This window comes from Ambystoma mexicanum, chromosome 10, assembly GCF_040938575.1.
Source record: "Ambystoma mexicanum isolate Mex_15411 chromosome 10, UKY_AmexF1_1, whole genome shotgun sequence".
Classification (NCBI taxonomy): Eukaryota; Metazoa; Chordata; class Amphibia; order Caudata; family Ambystomatidae; genus Ambystoma; species Ambystoma mexicanum.
In genome coordinates this window covers 80393895-80408397 of record NC_090932.1, presented here as the reverse complement: position 1 = coordinate 80408397, position 14503 = coordinate 80393895, and the positions used below count along the sequence as shown (strand labels likewise).

At 46.2% G+C, this 14503-nt stretch overlaps 1 protein-coding gene across 2 annotated transcripts in view; it reads left to right on the top strand.

Annotated features, from left to right (window-relative positions):
• The window catches only part of DIS3L2 (DIS3 like 3'-5' exoribonuclease 2), a 2640663-nt gene that overhangs the window by 552961 nt on the left and 2073199 nt on the right, over positions 1-14503 (top strand). The gene's annotated exons all lie outside the window — the stretch shown is intronic.

The following is a 14503-nucleotide window of genomic DNA, read 5'->3' as shown; positions in this document are numbered from 1 at the left end:
CACCACGCTCCGGCTTCTCTCCCCAGAAGGATGTCCTACAGGTGGCGCGGAAGGTCTGGGAAAAGCACAGGGCTAATGCCCAGATGAAGAGGTTGGGCAGCAGGTTCGGGCTGATGGACAGAGAGCCAATCCTCCTGGCCTCCCACCCACTGGTGCATTCTCCAATGGTAGCTTCGGCCCCACCATTTTCGAAATCATTGTCTGGCTCCACAGGAGCCACCTCCAGTTGTGTTTCCAGAGAGGACAAGGTCCTCAAGTCTTTGGGAAAGCACTGTTATTCCACCTCCGGACTGCATCTGCGGCAAGCTAATGCAGACGCTCTTTTGCTGCGGCTTGCCAGCAGCTGTGGCCGAAGCCCTGGGAATTTCTGCCCGACCTCGCATTGGACAAGCTAGCCTCCTTCAAGGGTGATCTGGCAGATGCTGGGGCCATTGCGCAGAACCTCATGGAGTCTGCTGTTTACCACTTTGACAGACAGCAGAGGTCTGTGCCCTGGTGTTGAGATGAGAAGGACATCTGACGTGCATGAGCAGATCCTGGATCTTCCTTTCGAGGGCTTGGACCTTTTTTATTGGTCAACGATGTTGAGTTGACAAAGAAGAAAACCTCCACTCAAACCACCAAGTCCTCGTCCATCCTGACAAAACCTGGACAGAAATCCTTCCCTCAGTCCCAGTGCAGGGCCGAGTAAAAACCCTGCGCTTTCTACGGCTTCAAGGGATTTCATTGCTAGCCTTACACGGAGGCCTGGCAGGTGGCCCAGCGACAACAGGAGGAAACGGCAGAGGACTTTGCGCTGGTTTATCTGCTGTACCTCCTCTGCCCCCGCCTCATATGCCAAGAAGCATTGATGTCAGTGTCTGGGAACAGCTCGGCGGTGGGGGGCCATCTGGCTCTCTTTCAGGACACCTGGAAACTTTTCTGCAACCCCTCGACACCATCTGTAATCTCCACGGGCTTCAGTCTTACTCATCCTTTGCCTCCACCACCCTCTCCACCTCTTTGTCAGATCGGGTCCTCCGTTCTTTTACAGAAGGCCCTTTTGCTCTTGAAGATGCAGGGGATGGAACCGGTTCCTCTTTCGGACGGGGGCTCTGGGTACTTTTATAGGATTTTTGCGGTACCCAAGAGTAACCAGGCTGGCCTGAGGGTTGTCCTGGACCTGTCCTTTCTAAATCTATCTTTACTGCTGGAATGCTTCAAGATTATTACTCCCGCCCACATAGTGGAGTCTGTGTGTTCAGGGGGCTGGATGTGTTACCTGGATCTCAAGGATGTGTACCTGCATGTACCCATCTACCTGCCGCATCAGAAGTTTCTGCGGTTCACAATTGTCATACCACTTTCAGTACAAAGTGCTGCCCTTCAGCCTGATCTCGACCCCTCGTGTCTTCACGAAGTTCAACGCAGTGGTGTGCCTGCTCTGCTTGGAGGGCCACCTGTTCCCTTATTTGGACGACTGGCTGGTGAGGGCGGGGTCACCTGATGGGGTGTTGCACTCTTGCAAGAGATTGGCAGATATCCTTCAACAGCTAGGGTTCTCCCTCAACCAGAGGAAGTCAGTTGTTCCCATCTCAGGAACTGGTCTTCCTAGGGGCGTTGGGCTTATTACGGTTCAGCGGGTGTGCCCTATACCAGAGAGGCTCCTGTCCCTTCCGCAAGGCGGTGGGGCACTTTCTGACCAACTCGACCACCTCGGTATGTTGGTTCTAGCTTATTCTGTGCCTGATGGCCTCCTGCATGCTCACTGTACAGAACGTCCCCGCCTCAAGATGAGGCCCCTCCAGCTCTACCTGCTGGCTAATTGGAATCGGGAGATGGAGGGGGTCTCAGACAGGCAGGATCCCAATACCACTGCTCCTACTGCCCAAGCTTCACTGGTGGATGCCAATGTTTCAGTGGGAGCCCCCTTCACCTACTATGTGCTAGGGGTCTGCTCTGGAGGGCTACGTGATTAATGGTGCATGGTCCAGGACGGAAGCCCTCCTGCATATCAAATTTGCTCGAGCTCAAGGCAGTGGGCCTGGCCCTCAAAGCATATTTGCCCCTCATCAGGGACAGGTCTGTTCAGGTCAGGTCAGGACAGGCAATTCTACTTAGATGTTTTAGATGTTTTAGATGGCACCTCAAGAGGTTGCTCAAGTTGTATCGCTCTCTAATTACTTCCTTCAGGAAGTCTGAGGCATTCTTTGTGACTTTTGGGGTCTCCTCTAGCTCTTAGGCTTCCATCACCCGTTGGATGGATCAGGCCATTTCGGAGGTGTACATGACAATGGGCAGACCTGGTCTGAGGGGATTCATTCCCAAACGGTCAGTGCCAAGTTCACGGCCGTTGCGTTTGAGACATGCTTCTTGGGATGTCATCAGCAAGGCGGCTACTTGGGCCACTCGGCCTTCTGTAAGCACTACTCACTGGACACTAGCTCCAGGCGCGATGCAGAGTTTGGTCAGGCAGTTCTGAATAACCTTTTTGCTTCATCCTAGATGAGGCAGGTTATCACAGCTCCACCCTATATTCTTGTTTGGTGGAATCGCCCACAAGGATGGAGGAAAAGGGGACAGGATGTATGAGTAATTAAAGTTACTCACCGTAGTGACTAGAGTACTCGTAGTCCATAGTCCCATTTCCCCCATACATTCCCCCTCTAGTATGCCAATGGCTAATATGTATTTGTATTGATTATGTTTATGTAGCGATTTACGCGAAAGCACTTTACATTATAAGAACAAGAATACATAGAAGATAACAGTACAAGCAAATTATAAAACCTGAATCAAACCAACAAAACAGTATGTAGAACAATTTGCCTATGAAGATAAATTAGAAAAGAAGGGAGTGAAGAAGGGGGAGGAAGAGGGAGACGGGATGGGAATAGAATGAAGATGCAAGAGGGGAGGAAGCGTGAGAGGAAACTGAGCCGGTAGGGAGAGGTGAGTAGGGGAAGAGATGAGGGAAGAGATGTGAAAGGAGGGGATAAGTGTGTCAGGGTGGGGAATGGAGAAGGGATTTCAAGGAAGCACGGAAGGGGGTATAGGTGGGGATGGATCGGATAGGAGGAAAGGAATATGTAATAAGTGTAGCCAGGTAACTAAGCGTCTGTGTTCAGAGGGGACTGAAGTGAGGTGCTTGGTGGTGGGGCCTTGGCGGGGCGTTCCCACGCCCAAGGCCGCACCCCACGCGCTATACTAAGTTTAAAGGGGATGCTCAATTTTTCACTGCCATAGGTTCCGATACCATCTCCATGTTGGGGGGCGCACACAAGGATGGAGAAAGGGGACTATGGACTAGGTGTACTCTAGTCACTACGGAGAATAACTTTCATTTTTACCTGTGAAACATATGTTTTGTAAGAAGTATATCTTTGCACCAATTTATACATGCACTTTAAAAGGTACATTATTACCTCTTCAGATCTGGCAGTACTAATAGTATAGCTTTGTGTGGCACAAGGTTGACTACTGGTGAGAACATTTCCATGGAGTTTTGTGGATGAAAGAAGGGTGGCATGCTCCGATTTGTCAGTTTCTATTTTTGTGGGAGTATTTTTACTCCCTATTTTAATATTTGGGGAGTATTTGCCTGTTGTCTGGGAGCAAAAGTGGGGATACACCCCTTACTTGTAGGGCTGCATTTATGGAATTATGCCATTTCTATTCTATGCTTTGCCTTTGTGGTGGCAAGTTCCTTGTCAAACTATGTATTTTCTTTTTTTTGGTTAGTTGGATAGTTGTGGATTTCTTTGGTTTTGGAAGTGTAAGATATAGAGAGTTCCTACGATTACCTGGTTAGCTCCTTTATAAGGGTCTTTGAGCATCACAGTGGTGACTGTTGGGTTTGCAAGCAGGAGAATGTTGCAGCGACTTTCTTATTGGACGTTTTTAGCGATTGTTTGGTATTTTTGGGTGGGATTGTTCACTTGGGAAGGGCGAGTTGACCTCTGGTTAAGTAGTTTTCTTTTATTTATTCATTTCACTTGTTACACGCCCAGACCCTTGAGTATCACGGCAAGGTTACAGACAGCTTGTTTAAACATTAGTTGAAAAATCATTACAGTATGGTTACAAGGACACAAGATATTTACAGTAATAGAAACAAAAACATATGTGCAGAAGATAGATACAACAGCTAACTGCTATCAGTATTGGTTAAATAGCCATGTTTATAGCAATTTTTTAAAGCCAGGTAGGGGTTCCTCTATTTTGATGCTGAGAGGGAGTTCCAATGTTTGGGGGCTAGGTATTGGAAGCTGCTTCCCTCCCTGCTCTGGCATTCTTGTAACGGGGCATTGCTAAGAGAAGGTGGTTATTGGATCTCAGGGCTCTGGTGGCTTCTTTTTTGGCTATGGCATTGTTCAGGTATATGGGGGGGGGGGCTTTTTTATGGTGGCATTTGAAAGTGATGCAGAGTGTTTTTAAGATTATTCTGGCTTTGATAGGCAGCCAGTGAGAATCTCTTCTGGTCTTGGAGATACAATCAGATTTTTGTTATCCAAAGGTGGCCTGTAATGCCTTATTTTGAATTAGTTGTAATTTATTGAGATTGGTAGTGGATGAACCGAGTAGTAACACATTGCAGTAATCAAGTTTTGATAAAATCACAGCTCTGACCAGAGTGATGCAGTTGATCGGGGTCAATAATTGGCGGCTTAGTGCAATTCGTTTGCCAGTGTAGGATGTAGATGATTAGAGGGTGCTAATGTGTTTGGATAGTGTAAGGTTAGCATCCAGGTAAACTCCTAGGGTTTTTACTTGCTTTAGTACCGGTATCATTGTGGCGTCCATGTTGATGGAGTAGTAGTCTGGATGGAGGGCACCTATTTTAACCTGTGAGCCCACAATGCGAATCTGTCTTCTCATCATTGAGGCAAGGACTATTTAGTGCCATCCAGTTCTGTATTATGGCATACATGTTATTAATAGTCGGAGTAGCTTGGGAGGAATTCCCTGAGAGTAAAAGAAGGATCTGGGTGTCCTCAGCAAAATTGGTGTAGATGTCACCCATGTCATCTAGAGCTGAGAAAAGGAGCTTGATGTATGCGTCGTAGAGGGTTGGTGTAAGGCAAGAGCCTTGAGGTACTCCAATGGGGACTGGGATGGGGTCTGCAGCTTCTTTACCTAATAGAACCTCTGGAGGTTCGTTCAGCTAAAAAAGAATTTAATCCACATGGTGGCATCCGTGGAGAAGTTAGTCTTTGGCTAAGGTGTAGCAGAGTTTATTGTGGGCCACAAGGTCGAAAGTTGCGGACAGATCCAGTAAGAGTAGAATGCACAGTTTTCCTGTGTCCCTAATGGTGTCCATCTGGATTTTCAAATCCAGAAGAGCCGTTTCCGTGCTATGTTTGGGCCTAAAGCCGGATTGTCTGGTGCCAAGGAGCTGGTTATGTTCCAGGTGAGCTTGGACTTGGTTGTAGGCTATTTGGTCGAGGATTTTAAGTAGGAACGGGACTGTCCTTATTGGCCGGTAGTTTGTGGGCACAGTAGGATCAAGCGTGTTTTTTTTATTTTTATTTTGTGAAGGGGTGACCCAAGCTTCTTTAATGCTGGCTGGGACTAGTTTGGAGTTAAAGGAAGCATTAACAAAGTTGGTTATGATAGTGGGCACATGATTTGACTACTTGCGCAGGGGCGGAATCTCCTTTACAGTTTGAGGCTTTGAGTTTAGATATGGTGTCGAACATTAGTTCTTGAGTGACGGTTGAAGTGGAACATGGGGTTGGTGTTCACTTTAGAATTCAAGTTATGGTTGGTGGATGCAGGTTTATCAGCTAGTAGTTGCCTTTTTGTTGTTTTCTTTTGTAAAAGAGCAATTTTAGTGGCTAGGGCATCTTGAATAGTAGTGCACCATTCTTTACTAGCATTAGCAGTGGTTGTAGCTGGGGTGGCATTTTCCAGTTCTCTCAGAATTGAAAAAAGTTCTTTAGAGTCAGAGGCAGCGTTGCTGATCCGGGTATTGTAGGCTTTCGCTTTCTGAGTGATGATGGCTGATTTGTAGGTTTTGTTAGCCGCCTGGAAGGCTTTTCCAGATTCTATAGTGGGGTGTTTTCTATGGGCATGGTCGAGGGGCGTCTGGTTCTCCTAAGTACTACTAGGTCATTGTTGAACCAAAATCATTATCGTTTGTCGGTGCTTCTTGTTTTGGTCATTAGAGGTGCTGCGCATTGATGGTAGAGGTAAGACAGTTGTGGCAAGCATCTGCTAGAAGGCAGGGGTTGTCACTGGTGATCGACAAAGTGACTAATGCTTTGCTAAGCATGGGAATACGATTATCAGGGTTAAGCTTTCGAGGATTTCTAGTTTCATGGGCATCAGTTACTTTAGTTTTGAGGGGAGGGGGTTCATCTGAGTTAAGAGTGAACTTAATATTGTGGTGGGCCGTCCAATCTAAGGGTGAGATGGAATCAATAGTTATGGCCGAGTTGAGCGAGAGGATCCAATCTAGTGTTCTTCTTTTGATGTGGGTAGGGGCATTCACCAGTTGTGTAAAGCTCATATCCTTGAGAGAGAAGTGTAGGGCTTCTGCTTTGGGGTCTAGGTTGTCTTTAAATCTTAGGTTAAGGTCTCCAAGGAGGACACATTTAGTGTTGGGTTTGATCAGTGGAGGTAGTAGTAATGGTATATCTGATAATGGATTGCTGTTTGAGTTGGGAGAGCTGTAGATCACTACAAAGTTAATTGTAGTCTTCTCATTAGTGGCGAATTTATCTAGGAGTAGTTTGTAGCCTGCAATGTTATCAATGGGGAAAGGTCTGAATTGGAGATTGGTTTTAGCTATGATGGCTACACCACCTCCATGCGAGTGGGACCTATCGGTTTGAAGGATGGTGTAGTCTGGTTGAATTGCGAGTGACAAAAGGGGTCCAGAGACTTGGTGAAGCCAGGATTCTGTGAATACTAGGAAGTCTATGATAAGATAATGTATTTCAATGGCATGAGCTCCTAGGAACCTTGAAAGCTGGTAGGTAGTTTCTGTCTAGGGGTAGCTTCAGTCGAGGGGGTTACTGTGATGCCAGCCTGTTTGGTATTAGTTATCAGATTTTGATGGCAGGTGTGCGCCATGGGCGATGTCTTCCTGGAGGTATTGGGATTAGGTGTGAAGCCATGGGCACAATACATAGTGCCTAATTTTAGGCAGTAGTTTCTAATCTTGCCCAGGATGAGAGGAGAGAGGGATTCTTCAGAGGTGTCATGCATCTGTAGGTGCTCCATTTTAAGGGGTGTGGTGAGAACATTTGTACTGAGGACCAAGGTGTTGAAGCTTGTGATGTGAGCGAGGTTGGTGGTGGGTGGAAAGGGTGCCAGAGTGGGCAGGAATGGAGTGGGGCAAGGGATGGGGTGATGCCGGGAGCAGGGCAATTTGGCGAGGCCATCTTTGTAACTGACATAGTGACTCCCAGGACAGGGTATATTGTTCTGGATAATGCAGAAGGGGGGCATGATGACGGTTAACCAGTCTAGCATGGTTGGGTGTCTATACGAGTTGAGGTAACGTCTATGGGGGGGTTAATCCCAGTTTGGCATAAGGGTGGATAATCCCAGTTTATCATAAGGGTAAATACAATTAGCTAACAGTGGATGGATGAACACAGGCAGTTGGAGAACATCAATTTGCTAACAGGAAGATGGGTGAACACTGCATGGCTTATGGACGAGAGCGGTTACGACAAAAGGATGGATAAATAGTTAGTTATGCAGCTGGAAATGAACACAGTTTGGCATATGGATAAATACAGTATGCGCAAAGGATGGATGGATGGATGGATGGATAGATGGATGGACATAAGTAGGCAGCTGGATAAATGCATTATGCGCAATAGGTTTCTTTCTCAGGGGTGTCGCTGGACACGAGATGTCTAGACTACTAATGACGTTAGGCACGAATAGGCTTGGGGAAGAGACATAACAAATTGCCGCCAGCAGTGGCATTAAGCGCATCGTGTGGCCATGGTACAGGGAAGAGGCAGCTCCAGTATGGTTGCAGGGCATATGAAATGGATGTTGTAGCTCTTTGGTCCAGGCTTAGTCAAGCAACGCAGTCAGTAGGTCAAAGAATGGGGTCAAACAGGATCATTTGCAATGTACTTACAATGTTTCATAAAATTCAATTGCAGCAGGGCTGCTCGGCGTGCGGCTGCGGACAGCCGCAGACGAGCACTTTTAGTTTGCGGCCCTTTGAAGTGTGCACCCGGCTTCCGCCTCCAGTCAGGAGGCTGTTTGTAAATACAGCAGATGATCAATCGGCTGCTCAGAAACGGGGAAGCGCAGACCTCTTGAGAAGGCACACGCGCATGGTAAGTCGAACGGAGTATTGCAGATAACGTATCCTGCAATGATCACCCAGTAGTGGGGGAAGCAAGCATCTGTGAATGGATGCCTTGCTTACTTGCTAAATGTGGTTCAGGTTGTAGGAAGATCGTTCGATTTGTGCAGTGCGGGTTATTTTCACGCTTCCGCCTTGCCGTTCCTGGAGCAGGTGTGCTAGTGTCTGAAGTGGTGTAGTAAGATTGCGCTTTTGGGTGGCAATGGCTTAGTTGATTAATAATGCTTAATGTGTTGGTGTTTTTGTGGGAAAGCCCAGGGGTTATTTGGAAGAATCCCAGGATCTTCATGTTGCCAATCCTTCCTGAGATTGTGTGTTCAGCTGTGGACCCAAAAATGTAAATGTCGTCAATAGTATGTTTTGATACTGTAGTTCAAGCCATGTGTCAAGGAAGGAGGCCCTTAACTTGGTGGGCTGCTAATTACAATAATTGTAGAGGAGCGCAATCGGGAGCCAATGTAGATCTTGCCTACAATGTTCTCTTCTAGACTTCTTTTTTACGATGCATAACGCACTAGTTGCACTTTGCATATTATTATATTCAGTGTGCAGAATCTTCGTTTTCCATCTAGACTTTATCTGCTCTCGCTTAGATTTCGGTTTCAGTTGATCTGTCTTGCAGTTCCAGTGTTTAAGGTGCGCACATTTCAAGACTTGGTGTTTTAATGCTTTATTGGTTAGTGTGATGCAAATGGGGGCACATCGTTCGCTAGAACACATCAGTTCACAGTTGCAGAACTTTGAAATGTATGCTGAAGTTTTGTGCTGATCCAGTACTTTGTTGAAGGCCGTCCAGTAGAAATGTTTAATCTAGTATCCTTGACCTCTCCAGTGCCTCTGGGCTAAAGGGCTGGTTGTAGGTAATTCATTCAAGTTTTGTTGACAAAACCCGACAACCTGCATTTCTATATATTTCTATATATTCTGTTGCTGAATCTTTACTTTTCTGAAGATCCCTTAACCCTATTAGCAGGTGAAGATTTGTTGCTTGCAGTCCCCTCTCAAGGCAGCTACCATACCATCGAGCTGCACAAGGTTATTCCTATTTGAGACTTTAGGTGTGACACAAAGCACTCTAAGTCAAGGATGAGGTCTTGAACAGTTTCTGGGGAATTGTTATTTATCAAATAAGCAAGCATTTTCCTATTGATATGATAGTTTATTTATAACGCGCTTAATACTCTGAGGTTTCGAAGCGCGGACCCGGGGATTGAACCTGTGGTCCTGCGTGTCGTCTTGCTTCCAAGGCGAGCATGTTGCCCCTGAGCTATCCTCCTGATTACTATTGACAGTATTGATCTGTTCCTTACAAATGGGCTGGAGACTTGGGTTTATTATGTCACCTCTGAGCATTTCTGGGACTCATTTCTCCAGTACCGTTTCTTTTGCACACAGTGTGCATATTCTTTTTTGTAAAGAGCCTGAGAGAGACCGGCCTTGGCGGTGGCAAAATAAGAAAGTGAAATGGGAACTGTCTATAGAGGCTACCGTTAGGAATGCAGGAAGGAGACTTGTTTTTTTTTGTTTTCCCCTCATTGGGTCTTTTTATGTTTTGCTCTTCTAATGCTTGGTTTTTCTGTCTTGTTGCCATGCTGTACATTGCTTAATGTGATTTGAATGGTTGTTGTCCTGATTTACCTGCTCACCATTCTAGTTTTTACCTTATGCTGCTCCCCGGTGTCCCACTGCGATTGTGCATGCAGGGATTGTCTTCCATGCGCCCCACTTTAATTTTCGAACACTGTCGTTTTGCCCAAGGCATCCCATTGTAATTTGGGCCCACTGTGCTTTTGCTACACTGATTTTGCTCCCAGTTATCGCCCTTCAGTTCATTATCTAGCTTTCCCGACGGTATTGTGCCTTGGAGCAATTTGACTTAACTGTTCTCTTGCTTCCCACTCCTGCCTGGGCCTTGTACGTCTTTCCCCCAATGGAATTTAGGACCAAGCCCTGCACGCTCTCTGCTGCTAAAATCAGCCATTCCAGTGTGCCTCAGGACTTCTCCCAATTACCCTACCAAAGGTACATCACAACTAGGACGTTGGCATAGCCACACCGGATGGATGCCCACATGCCCATCAAGGGCTACACTGACTCTACCTTCCAACACACAAGCATACCAATTAATCCACCAACATATGGTAAATGATCAGCCCTTCGAGGTACTTCCGGTCTGCATCCAAAGCTATCCTTTACTTTTATTTCTGGCGCAACCAAGAGGCCTGGAGGCATACGAACGCCAAGGACAAAGTCTCAAACACAGATGATAATTACAGGTCAGCCAGGCATGAAAAAATTAACAGCCAAAGGCGTAAAACATCCTAACCAAATGGATGCATTTTGAGTTTCTTCTTAAAGATGTCGATGGACTCACAACTTCTGAGCTCCAAGGTCAAGGCATTCCATGTATTGGGTGCTGCTACCCAGAACGCACATTTGTTGACAAAAACAAGGTTGGTAGAGGGAATTTTTTTGTAGCTTGAGATTATTGGATCTCTAGAGACTCTTACTGTTAAATGTTATCTGCCACATAGCCCGGTAATTGACCGGGTAGGCATTTTGAAAGTAATCGTAAGCAAGCGAAATTCAATTCTTGCCTCTATGGGCAGCCAGTGCAAACTTTTCCTGCATCAGAGACATGATCACATTTCTTCAGGCCAAGGATGGCCCTAACTTGACTCCCCATGCACCAACCCCCACCCCCTCTTTCCGAGCGCCTGGTGGCCATGCAAATGGCAGCAGTGTGTCAGAAGTCCCAGGAACGTAACAACGCACGCATCTGGATGCTCTCCTCATTTCCCACCCACATGCTCTTATTATTTGATTTGTACCACAAAGCAGTAATACCTGATGTCCTGAATCAAATGTTTGTTTTCACTGCTGTGTCTAATATGAGTAGCAGTTTTGGCGTTGATAATGTAATTAATCAGACCCATGTCTCTACTTTGGTGCTTTTTTTTTCTAGCTCTTTATTTACTGTTGTATGATTTAACAATTGTTCCTTTATAACAGGGGTTACCCCTCCTTTCTGATAATTCACCTCGAACTCCATTGTGTGTGATCAGCGTTTTTGTTGCTTTAATTTTGTGCACGTTATACAAGCTCAGAACAACAAAAAAAATTGACTGAAGACGTGACAAATGTACACGATTTTCTTATTGTCTCAGCTACCTCTTAAATTGTTAGTGCCACGTTTGAGTGGAACACTCTGAAAAATCATTGTAACTTTGCACTGGGGTTGCTCAAGACGCCCAGGAGTGTCAATTTTCAACACTGATTATGGAGTACAGTGTGTATATATGCTCCGTAAGGGCACTGGAAGGGGTACATGTCTACCCTGACACTTGTCACCAGGTATTGAAAGGAGCAAAAAATGGGGGCGGCTAGTCCATAATTGGTGATGGTGCCCTGTGTAAACACGGAGGCCATCTACAGCTGCTTGTTGCAACTGAGGACACTCTCCTGGGATGGCTTTCACAGTGCTTGCTCCCCAGCATGCATGCACAGTGGGCCATGCTAGGCCTTGGCCATTTGGCTTCCACAGCCTTGCATATCCCATTGGGGTACTGCAGCACCGAATGAGGGTAGGAGACACTCCTATGCCACCATGCACATTCAGAGACCCCGGGTGGCGGACTGAGGTGCTCTGCCTTCACTGTGCATGTGCAGGAACCATGAGGCTATTCCTGCTTCCTGTTGCATGCTGCATGAGAGCCAGAGGGCCTTTGTTGCAGAAACCCCAAGGTGGAGTAGCCTAGAGTCCGGACCGTGGTTGCAGGTAACAATAAAACAAAAAAATGTATGTGTGCGGGGTTGGGGGGGGGCTGTAATTTTGCATGTAAATGAGGGTTTCGGGTGTGTGTGTGTGAGAGAATGTCTGGATGCTACATGGGTGCATGGTGGGTTAATGAAAGGGTGAATGAAATTAATAATTTATTTTGCTCTTTTACTTGCCACACACCCGTTCAAATGAATGCACGTGTGCTGGGCTGGAGGGCAGGCCTCTGTGGGCGGGGTGGATTCCATTTGTGAAGTGGTAGCCAGTCTGGGGTATAATTGCCTTCTGTGCCATGGCATTTGTTTCATTGTGCATCAAGGCTAAAGGCAAAATGTGTGTTCTTACGTGGCCACGTTGGCCTACATTGGTGCAACCAGTGGTGACCTATTTTCTTATTACAGCATGACATTATTTTACTGGAAAAGCCAACAGAAGTATTTTCTTACGTAGGAATACTGACAAATGTTTGCAGAGTGAGCATGGGCATTTTCTTATAGTATCATTAGTGGCATTATGGGCAAAGCAAGCATGGTGTTCTTTTATGGGAATCCTAGCATGTATTGTTGCAGCCAGCATGGGCATGTATTTGCAAAGTGTGAAGAATCCTATGAATCCCTCACTGAAACCTTGCCTAAAGTCTCCTCCCAGGTGTCCAGGGGAAGGCAGGCGCATCCTGATCTTAACTATGGGGGTGGTGGACTGCGGGAGGATCACCTGGGAGGAGACGGGCCCTGGGTGGTGAGTCGATTCTGTGGGGGTAAGACAAGGCATTTGTCCTCTGGAAAGAAGAATCTTCCCAAGGAACCTAAAGAGGTAATGACTTAATGTAATCTTAATGTTCCAAGCTCTCATGTTAGATTTCGAGTTGTGGACCTCAATGTTGTAAGATCTGAGCAAACTTTACCAAGAGATCCTTTCTGGTACCCCAAATTAAACACCTTCCCCAAACCCAAGGGTACAATATAAAGGACTGTGGAAATGTTGTCTTCAATAAGTTGGCTTCCTCTGTAAAGGCTAATGTTCATAGCCCCTCTTAATAACTTTAAGGGAATTAAACCTACCCTGAAAGGTAATTCAAATATGCTTAAACCTAACTTTGTTAAAAGAAACTACAAGTCACAGAATCCTAGAGGGACTGGGAGGAGGAAAAGGGCTGCAGAGGCATGCAGTTGTCAAGGTCAGGCAATTAAGCCTACAAACCAATGCAGTAGTCGGGCATTTGAGGTCAATAGCCCATACCTGAAAATGATCACTGAACCTGGTAGACATAAAAGGCCCCCTACGGGGAGTGGAAGGAGCTGGAACGTTAGCTGAAGTACAGGTTGTGGCAGTGGAAGCAGAAGGAAGACACTAGGCTGACAAGCCAGGCAGAAATGGGATATCTAGAGGGATGCCAGAATGAGGATAGAGCAGATTTCACGTGCATGTTCTGAGTCATATCCTCCCAAACTCTGGTTTTCCAGCCAGTCTTCCCTGTGCAGCCTCTGCACTTCAGTTTTCCCCAGGTGAGTCTGATTAACGAGCTACTGGCGTGGCGTAAACTGAGGCAAGAAGCAATTGCAAGTCAAAGGTCTCGCGAGTAGAGGAAACTCCCAAGATGTGTGGCCGGACCGGAGACGCCTGTTCAGAAGAATGGTGTCGGTCCGAAGCCAGCCAGAAGCAGTACAAGTTGTAGTAGAAGTCAGGAAAGCAGTGCTACCCGCAGAGAAAACGCTTCAGAAGCTGGTGAGTGAAGCAAAGCGGTCTAACGTATTGTGCGAGTCACTCTCGTAAGATTTTCATTGAGTAGAAGTGGACCACTGTATTAAAAGATTCTTTGAACAATGGAAATGTAACGCACGTGTGTCGAGGAGAAGGCTTCTTGCTCGCATAGGGAGCTAACACGGTTACAGCCCATTGTTTCACTAACTAAAGACTGTTAATCTTCAAGGAATGGTCAGGTCTCCTTAGTTAAGAAAAGGGAATTTTGCGACGACCATTGCAGAACACTTAACGGTGACAATTTCAAAGTTACAATCTTTATCGTGGGATAACTACATTAACAAATAGTTGGGTGTGCCTTATTGTGATTTATTTATTTAATTGTTTTTTTTATAATGCGCCTAATACCGTACCGGAGTTCTGTTTCTAAGAGCGGATCCGGGATTCAAACCTCTATTGCTCTGCGTGGTCTTGCTTCAAAGACCAGCATGTTGCCCCTGTGCCCCAAGGAGGCTTGATTCACCTCTTACGCTTGAAAATTAAATCAGAGTGGTTGTGTGCATCTAATTGTGGTTTCTCCTGAAAGACTGAACCTTATACTTTGTATATAAGTGACATACCTTTCATTTACAAGAGTACAAAAGACTGAACAAGAGAAGAAGCATTGCCTAAGCCAAGAGGTAACCCAAACTAAGATTGAAATTGAA